This window comes from Asparagus officinalis, chromosome 5 (genome assembly GCF_001876935.1).
Source record: "Asparagus officinalis chromosome 5, Aspof.V1, whole genome shotgun sequence".
In the NCBI taxonomy this organism is placed as follows: Eukaryota; Viridiplantae; Streptophyta; class Magnoliopsida; order Asparagales; family Asparagaceae; genus Asparagus; species Asparagus officinalis.
The window spans coordinates 100,653,636-100,661,696 of NC_033798.1; the positions used below are offsets into that span (position 1 = coordinate 100,653,636).

The 8,061-nt window shown below is 35.5% G+C and overlaps 1 long non-coding RNA gene across 1 annotated transcript; it reads left to right on the plus strand.

Moving 5' to 3' along the window:
* Window positions 6,323-7,779, plus strand: LOC109843358. The gene is made up of 2 exons (XR_002247645.1): window positions 6,323-6,423; window positions 7,220-7,779. It is a non-coding gene; the product is annotated as an uncharacterized LOC109843358 (long non-coding RNA).

Sequence of the window (8,061 nt, forward strand, 5' to 3'; positions counted from 1 at the left end):
TGAGTTGGGGGTTGGATTTTTGGCATCTGAACCACAGGGGTTGATCGGATTTTTGATAATCAGATCAGAGGTTGGATTCTTTATCATCAAAACCACTCAGGTTTGGAGATTCGGCAAGCAACGAAATCCTTAGAGATAGGATTTTTGAATCAAACTCAGAAGATCAAATCTGAGAGGATTCTTCGACAACAGAAAAACAGCTTGATCCTTAACCGAATTTTCGGTTCCAACAACTCTATTCACAGAGTTCAAACTCGTTCAGAGTTCTTAAACTCATTCAGAGTTATTCATAAAACTTTCCATGAAAGTTCATCGTTCCCACGAGATAAAGACGGTCGGATCGTCAACGGAGAGCAAGTTCGACGCAATCAATCGAAGGAAGCACTCCATCGCTGCCAAGAAGAACCCAGTTTTAAACAAAGGGGAAAGCCAAATTCGTTTTCCTCTCTTTTGTAATTAAATTGTAACCGAGATCAAAGGAATCAAAGTCAAATTTTCTTTATTCTCTTCTTTGCAATTTTCCCTATATACACATGCTTCTTGTGATGTCAAACTAGAACAACTACAAACCTCTCTTGCACTAATAGATGAATTGCTAGGAGATCTTGATTTTGAGAATAAGCAATTAAGATCCAAAATTGAAAGACTAGAAATTGAGAGTGGTAGGATTAGACCCACTCATGCTTATGTTAATCATCATCACTATGGTAGAAATAGATTTCATAGATATCATGCTCAAACACACAAGAGAAATTTTGTGTGCACATATTGTATGAAACATGGACACATTTCTACTCATTGTAGGATCAAGGATAATCATGAAATTTATGACATGACATGGGTACCCAAAGGTATCAAGCTTACTAACCACCAAGGACCCAAGATTTGGGTACCTAAAGTTACTACACATTCATCTCTTGTAGGGAACATCACGGCAACGACGTAGAGAGATGTGGTACCTTGATAGTGGTTGCTCACATCATATGACGGGCAACAAAGAGTTATTTACAACCCTATCAAGAATTGAAGGAGGTAGCGTCTCCTTCGGTGATGGTGAGAAAGGTAAAATCATCGGTATTGGGTGTATTGGTAAGACACCCTCTTCGGTTATAGAAGATGTTTATTTGGTTAATGGTTTGAATCATAATCTTCTTAGTATTAGCCAATTGAGTGATCTTGAATCATAATCTTCTTAGTATTAGCCAATTGAGTGATAAAGGTTTTGATATTTCCTTTAAACCGGACAAATGCATTATTTGATAAAGGTTTTGATATTTCCTTTAAACCGGACAAATGCATTATTAGTATGAATGGAAAGATTGTTTTTATTACAAATAGAAAATCTAATGTGTACATTTTTGAGATGAATGAATTAGTGAATCAAGATGTGAAGTGCCTTACGGCAATTGATGAAAACCCTTGGATTTGGCATAAGGGGCTTGACATGCAAACATGGAATTGATATCCAAATTGTCCAAGAAGAATCTTGTTAAAGGGTTACCAAATTTGCATTTCATCAAAGATACCATATGCGAAGATTGTGCTAAAGGTAAACAAACTACGTCTACCTTCAAACCTATCAATGAGGTATCAACTTCTAAACCCTTGTAATTACTCCATCTAGATTTGTTTGGTCCTATGCGTGTTACCTCTCTTGGAGGCAAACACTATATTTTTGTTATCATTGATGATTTCTCTCATTTTACATGGACAATTTTTCTTACAAGCAAAGATGAATGTTTTGATGAATTCTCAAATCATATTAAAAGAATTAAAAATAAAAAAGATTTGAAAGTTGTTAAAATTAGAAGTGATCATGGTGGTGAGTTTCAGAATATTTCTTTTTATGATTTTTGTGCTCATCGTGGTATAACTCATGTGTTTTTAGCTCCTAGAGCACCACAACAAAATGGTGTTGTTGAACGAAAAAATCGAACCATACAAGAGATGGTACGAACTATGTTAAACTCTTTTGATTTGCCTAAATATTTTTGGGCGGAAGCCGTCAATACGGCTTGCCATGTTTTAAATCGTGTTTTGATTAGACCAAAGCTTAAGAAAACTCCATATGAACTATTTTATGGAAGAACTCGTTTTATTGGTTATTTTCGTATATTTGGTTATTAATGTTTTATTTTAAATACAAAAGATCACCATGACAAATTTGATTCAAAAATTTATGTTGGCATTTTCTTAGGGTATGCACCTCGAAGTAAGGCTTATAGGGTCTTCAACAAACGAACTCTTGTTGTTGAAGAATCTATAAACGTTACTTTTGATGAGACTAATATTGGTTCACAAGTTATTTTGCCTAGGAAAGATGATGATGATGTTGAGAGAGGATTGGAACTTTTGAAACTTAATAATACACCCTCAATAGAAGCACAAAAAGATGTGGAAAGCACCAACACTCATATTCAAGAAGAACTCCTAAAGCATGGAAATTCGCATCAAATCATCCAAAGGAGTAAATTATTGGGAGTCCCTCAAAAGGGGTTGTTACTCGCTCAAAGGCTTTGAGTGAGTGTGGTAATGTTGCATTTCTATCTCAATTAGAACCTAAGAAAGTTAATGATACTTTAAATGATGAATTTTGGATTTTAGCTATGCATGATGAACTAAATAATTTTCGAAGAAATGATGTTTGGAAATTAGTTCCTAGACCTAACAATGCTAGTGTTATTGGTACTAAATGGGTTTTTAGAAATAAGATTGATGAACATGGTATTGTTACTAGAAATAAAGCTCGTTTGGTTGCCCAAGGATACAATCAAGAGGAGGGCATAGACTATGATGAAACATTTACACCAGTTGTAAGGTTGGAATCTATTAGGATGTTTTTGGTATTTGCTAGCTTTAAGATTTTAAATTATTTTAAATGGATGTTAAAAGTACCTTTTTAAATAGTTTTATAGAAGAAAAAGTATATATTGTGCAACCCCCCGGTTTTATAGATCATGCTTTTCCTAATCATGTTTACCGGGTTCAAAAAGCTTTATATGGGTTGAAACAAGCTCCTAGAGCTTGGTATGCTCGCCTCTCTAGTTTTCTTGTTGAAAATGGTTTTTCAAAAGGATCTATTGATAACACACTTTTTGTGAGAAAAAGGAAAAATGATTTCATTTTAGTGCAAATATATGTTGATGATATCATTTTCGGTGCTACTAATGAATCTCTTTGCAAGGATTTTTCTAAAGCTATGCAAGATCATTTTGAAATGAGCATGATGGGAGAGCTCACATTCTTTCTCGGGCTCCAAGTCAAGCAAACTAAGGATGGGATATTTATTTCTCAAAGCAAGTATGCTAGAGAATTGGTGAAGAAATTCAATTTGGAGAATTCTAAGCATGCACCAACTCCAATGAGTACAAGTGTCAAGTTTGATGCGGATGATAGTGGTGAGGATGTAGACCAAAAACCATACCGAGGTATGATAGGTAGTCTTCTTTATCTCACCGCTAGTAGACCCGATATCATGTTTAGTGTGTGTGCATGTGCATGTTTTCAAGCTTCTCCTAAAGCATCTCATTTGATTGCCGTTAAGAGAATTATTAAATATGTGCATGGAGCTATTAATCTTGGTTTATTTTATCCTAAGAGCACCTCTTTTGACTTATATGGTTTTTGTGATACCGACTTTACCGGATGTAAGGTAGATCGCAAGAGTACGAGTGGAATATGCCAATTCTTAGGAAATTCTCTTGTTTCTTGGGCTTCCAAGAAACAAAATTATGTTGCATTGTCCACTACGGAAGCGGAATACATTACCGCTGGCTTATGTTGTGCCCAAGTTTTGTGGATGAAACAAAGCTTAGTTGATTATGATTTGATTTTTCAAAATATAAAAATCTTTTGTGATAACACTAGTGCTATCAATATTTTAAAAAATTCGGTTTTGCATTCTAGAACTAAGCATATTGATGTGCGTCGTCATTTCTTACGCGACCATATAGAGAGACAAGATGCATCCCTTGTGTTTGTTGACACAAAATCTCAATTAGCGGATATATTTACCAAGCCTCTTGGTGAAGATGATTTTTGTCACATAATAAATGGTTTGGGTTTATGCACTATGTGAAAGTTCTATTTTGCTTGCTTGTCTAGTTGCATTTCTCATGCATTTTTGTTTATTTTTTTACCCCATTTTGATGGTGACAAAGGGGGAGAGAAACCTCCTCATTTGTGCACATAGTAAGGGGGAACTCATAGATAGGGGGAGCTACTATTTATAAGCTATATTTATTTTGTTCTTATATAATGGTTGGTTGTCATCATCAAAAAGGGGGAGATTGTTAGCCCTTATGTTTTGATGATGTTTTGCAACTACCATTATCAGTACTAATGGCTTGTTGAGTGAAAATATAGTGAATACGTATATCAAGCTTGTTAGTGCCATAAATGAAGGATTGGATGGAATATGCGCTACAACGATAATATCCAAAGGAGGAGGAGGCATAGCGATGAAGCAACGTTCATTCAAGAACACTAAATGCAATAAGAAGCTTCATCCAACTCAAGCTATATTAAGACTCAAATAATTGTATTCTACATGAGGATATTAGCTAGTTTTTATTTTCTCTCTAGTACTAAAATGTAGGCAAATAGTTTAGATTTAAATTGAAGCTATTGGGATATCACACACACGGCTTCATACTTATAGTTTTGAGCGTTTATTCACTAAATACTGTTTTTCACAAGTATGAGGACCTATTAGCAAAATTTCTTTTCCAAACAATTTGTTTTTAGTGTTAAAAACATTTTACAAAGTTTTACAATTTTTGGAAGTCAAATGAATATTTTACAGATTTTTTAAGTGAGTCAAAAACAAGTATTTTGAATGTATCAGTCAGCGGTCGACCGCCACGGTCGACCGCGCCTGAGCTCATTCGTCAGTGGGCAGCAGAGATTTTCACGGTCAACCGCCGCGGTCGACCGTGAGCTCGAGATTTCCCACGATCGACCACTGCGGTTGACCGCAGAACTCTCTGGCATTTTTCTCAGTTTCTGATCTGGCTCGTGGTCGACCGTCGCTTGTTTTTTAAATGGTCTTTTGTACTTTTTCAGCGCCGATTGTACACAATCTCAGCGCCGTTTGTTTTCAGATTTTGGGGGATTAGGGTATGGGTTTAAACAGCTGGTTTCTCCTATTTAAACTCATATACTCCTTCTTCCTCATTGTCCTAAGTTTTTGAAAAACCAGAGTTTCAGTTTTACTGAGAGCCAAAATTTTCATAACCTGTTTTCTATGTTTTTCTCAAGTTCACATCCCAACTTCAGTTTAATCTTTCTCTTTTCCATAGGGACTTGTAAAGAGAGAGCTTTTACACCATTGCTACTGTTTGAGTGCTTGATCTTGTGAATATCAATTGTGTGGGAGTGTGATCCAGTGGAGATCAACTGTGTAGTTGTGAGATCGTGAGGAGATCGTTGTGTAGTAGAAGTTCCGGCTTTCAAACCGAGTTGTGTAGTGGATTTCTCCCCGAGAGTGGGGAGCGGGGACGTAGGTCAGTGGACCGAACCTCGTTAACACATTGCGCGTCACAAGGATAATGATTCCTTACTCTATCTCTTTTTCTACTGTTGTTCTTTAGTGATTTGTTACTTGTCTTAATTTTTATTGCATTTTTATTAGCCTTGTGACCCTAATCACCCCCCTCTAGGGTCTAACAAACTCCAGCCAAGACTCTGATGCCACAAACTCCGATGCATTGGGCGGTGGATTACAACATTGCGACTGGGCCATCTGATTTTGCTTCGTTGAATGATATTGATATCAAAGCTGGAAGGCCTAGTCCTTACATGGTATTATATTTCTGCTCCTGAGTAATTTAGCTTAGATTACATTGGTAAATGGTATAATAATATGTTTGATTTGTTACATACACAAAGCTTTTATGTTATGTTATCTCGTTGATGTTCTTGTTGGTGGATTATAAGAAGTATTATATGTCAAAACATAATTTTATGTAAATAAGATGGCTGATGGAATTGCTTTTTGGTGTCCATTGTACAGCTTATGATGAGGGTGGTGATGATTTGAATAGAGGAGCTTCTCATCGACCTTTGACTTAGGTGAATCTCTCTTTTTCAGCATTCAGACTTCAGTGTAATGTTTGCTTTCTAACTATCTTGTCAAAGTTATTTCATGGACCCTCTTGCAAGTTCGTCCTCTGTTTCCAACCAATAATTATATCTTAATTATGTATTTACACAACCTATAAAATGTATATCTAGTTCTGTCACTTATTTTCCTCTGTAATTGTCATTTTCCAAGAATGCAATTGTGTTTTGAATAGCCTGAACGCAAAGTTGATGCTCTACGTTATCTATCTACAGGACTTCTTCGTGACGTCCTCTGGAAAACGGAAATGGGACGATTACACTTCTCTAGCTGCTGGAGTTTATTTACTTAGATTAACTAAGGTTAGTAGTTGAACAATGTCTTTATTATGTCTTCCATAGGTCTTTTCTTTCTGATTTTTTGTATGAATGATTTGATGACTATATACTTTCAGTGGTAAACTTGAGCTTTCAGCTAAATGTTTTCAAGATCTGCTTCTGAAAGATCAAAACCATCTTGCTGCTCTGATCAACTATGCTGTTGTCATCTTATGCAAATATGGATCTGTTGTTCCAGGTATGACCCTAATATATGGAGTTAAATGCCATTGTAGTGTTAGTATTGTAAATTTGCTGAAATTTGATGTTTATAATATCATCATTTTTACCGTGGGTTCTCATGTCCTCATCTTAGAACAGTACAAGTTTATAACTTGTCCCTTTGCATTTCAATCACATTATATTTTTTTCTTAATTGTCTCATATTGCACTTCCTTTATATCCATTGAGAAATTAACTTACATTTGCTAAAGCTCCTTGTCTTTATGCAAACTTTTCTTTGCTGAAACATGTAAGATGTCCCATATTTTGTTTCTAGATTGACAAATATCTCTCTTTGGCTGCATTATCAGTTACTATCATAAACTGTAGATTTCTTATTGGTGTCATTTAAACAAATTCTATTCTTTCTGCATGTGAGAGCTATTTTGTCAATAACAGAATTAGTATTACCAAGTAATATAAAAACAGCAGTAGAAAGGATACTTGGGAAACCGGGATAGTTTTTACAAAATGATAATAGAGAGTAAACTGAGATAGTTTCTTCAAAATAACAATTGAGTATACACTGAAACATTCTAATCTTTTGTTCAACTTCCAGGTCCAGGAGCTAATGCAGGAGAAGGGGCTTATGTACAAAAAGTTGAAGCTGGAACTGTTGCTAAAGATTGCTTACTTGCAACGCTGAGAGCTGATCCTAAAGCTGGCCTATTATGGGTGAACCTTGCAAATGCATATCAAGTGGTCGGTGATTATAGGAATGCAAAGAAGTGCTTGGAGCAGGTATATGCTTTTCTTCTGTAAAGTTCCTTAATCCATGAACATTTTCTTAATGTTATTGGAGAAAACTGATAATTAGGTGTTGATATTTAATGTTATTAGTAATAAGTCCTGATAAGATTTTGATCCATCGTTCATAGCTCTGGTTACTTGGGTTCAAGAAACATGATGGAGCACCTTATTTTTTTCTCTGCATCTTTTCCACCTGCTAACTAAGTTGTATAAGATGTAGAACTTGGTCAACATCATGATAGTTATAGCATTTGTTTATTTGTGGGATATCTGACAAATGTTATATTCTTTCTCTTGTTATGCAATATAGTCCATTTGGTATCTATGCAATGGAAGGTTTATGCATAAAATTTATTCCTTAGGCTTGAATATCATGAGAGTTTGTTGTCCTGGTCCTTAGATTTTTGTTGCTACATTCTCATGTTTGTATAGGCAGCAAAGCTAGAGCCAAATCAAATGTCTGCTCGTTATGTTGTTGCCACTCATCGAATAAAAGATGCTAAAAGGTCTCAAGATTGTACAGAACAAAGGACGTGTTTTAGAAGAAAAGAGAAAGAACTAGATGCTTCAACAATGCTTAGATGAGCAGGAGTAACAACAACAAAGGATGTCTGAGTTGAAGTAGTTGAAGTCACAAGTGAAAGCTATGCA